Source organism: Triturus cristatus, chromosome 4_2 (genome assembly GCF_964204655.1).
Source record: "Triturus cristatus chromosome 4_2, aTriCri1.1, whole genome shotgun sequence".
In the NCBI taxonomy this organism is placed as follows: Eukaryota; Metazoa; Chordata; class Amphibia; order Caudata; family Salamandridae; genus Triturus; species Triturus cristatus.
The window spans coordinates 832893319-832895145 of record NC_140586.1 but is presented as its reverse complement, the minus strand read 5'-3'; the positions used below and the strand labels follow the sequence as shown (position 1 = coordinate 832895145).

The window sequence follows — 1827 nt, the reverse complement described above, 5'->3', positions numbered from 1 at the left end:
AGTGTTGAAGAGTGTTTCCAGGAATTCCCGGGTGATGGGAACTTCCCCGTCGTCCTGTCCAGTTGGTGGCCTTGAGGCTGGAGGGGTAAAGCCCCCTTTATCCCCAGTGGCGGAGCCTTTCACTAGCATGTCCTTTATGGAGCGCTGTCCTTTTTTCCTCATGTTGGCCATGGTGAGGTCCATGACGCTCGCCCCCTGACTTTCGCTCTTGGTCCGTGAGATTGCTGCCGGTGCTCCTCTCCAGCCTTGATGGAAGGGGTACAGCCAAAGATCCCCCGGCGGTCTCTGCACGGGGGCACCCCTACCTCAACCTCTCGCGGCAAGTGCCTGGTCAGCCCTGGGTGCTTGTGCCTGTTGCCGCCAGTGTAGGTCAGCCCCGATATGTCAGTGATCTTGGGGACTTCCGGCGTGGGTATACAGTGGTACCGTGGATGGGGGCCACAGATGGATCATATGGGAACCACAGCAGGGGCCCTTCTTTTGGGAGAAACTTTCGATATGTGGCTCCGGTGGTTCTCGCGGTGCGGGCAATCGATCCTGGGCAGCTTGTTGGGTAGAAGTGTGGGGTAGAAGGGGTTGTTCCTCAACGTGTCAGCGGGTCCCCCGTGCAACCCCCAGATGGATCGGGCCTCGTCACGTGGTTGTGGTGTGTCTGCGTGCAGGGTGTTGTCTGCCCTTTCGCTGGTTGGTGCGCCTCTGTAGGAAGACCTGTGCTGATGATCAGTGGGGTGGGTGTCCTGCGAGTTCAATGCAGCAGTGGGCCTCCCGAAGCCCAGGTATTGCCTTCTCCGTATGGCGGCAGTGCAGGGGGTGACCCGTCCGACATAGGCCTCCTGACCACGCCCTCGATTTTTGCACTGCGGCGCTGGATGTGCCCCCTGGCTGACTACTCCAGTGCGACGCCTCTTGGCTGTGCTGGGCGATTACCGGGCGCCCCTTGCCCTGGGGCCCGGTGGGGGAGAACTCTGCAGGCAAGGTCCACCGGAGGCCTGGTGGAGTCCCAGGAAGGCCCAGAAGCAGCGCTCTCGGTTTTCGTGCGGTTGGGCCTCTCGGCTCCCGATTGCGTTGCTTCTGGCGGCTGCCGCTCCCCCCCGCACCACAGTCTTCACTCACAGTTCGCAGGGGGCCACCGCGGGAGTCTGCCACAGGTTTCGCGCCTCCCTCTTGGCTCACCAGCCGATCGATGGTGCCGGGCTCCTTCTAGGTTGCTTCACTGTCAGGGCGCCATTTCCCTCGGAAAGCGCCAAGTCGCCTGCAGGGTCGTTCCGAGGGTCCGTGGCTCGCCAAACCTCCCACGGTGATGCCGCCGCGCCCCCACAAGCTATGCCGCTGATGTCCGCGCACAACTGGGGACTTTGCTCATGGAAAGGCTAGGGGTAAGGCCCGCAGCGAGGAGCCTCCGGAGTCCGCATCCGATCAGGTCGCATTTGGTCACGCCCCCATCTCTGTCTTTTGACTAAGATCAAGTGTAGTATCTGTTCTTATTAGTTTAAACGCACAATGTTTGTGCAAGTAAAATTGATTGTATAGTAACTACGACTTGTACTTGAAAGCAAATAAATTTGCTGTATACAAGTGTGTGAAAATTTCGCAATCCGCACAACTAGCTTTTAATTAAGCAGGAGGAGGGGCACCAGCGTCCTGGTGTCTGTTTTGCTCATTAGGAGCACAAAAAAGGACCCCAAAGGAACTGTGGTCAGCGTTAGAGTACTGAAACATTGTGCTTCCTAATTTCTCTCATTCCTAGTGTTTCGGTGGACTAATGCTGGAGGATTAAAACCCCTCATAACACCCTTCACAGGCCTGTGCAGCCCCCAGACCTCTGGC

At 58.2% G+C, this 1827-nt stretch overlaps 1 pseudogene; it reads left to right on the top strand.

Annotated features, from left to right (window-relative positions):
• Window positions 1–1436: 1436 nt before the first annotated feature.
• On the top strand, window positions 1437–1609 carry LOC146835193 (U2 spliceosomal RNA; annotated as a pseudogene).
• The last annotated feature ends 218 nt before the right edge of the window (window positions 1610–1827 follow it).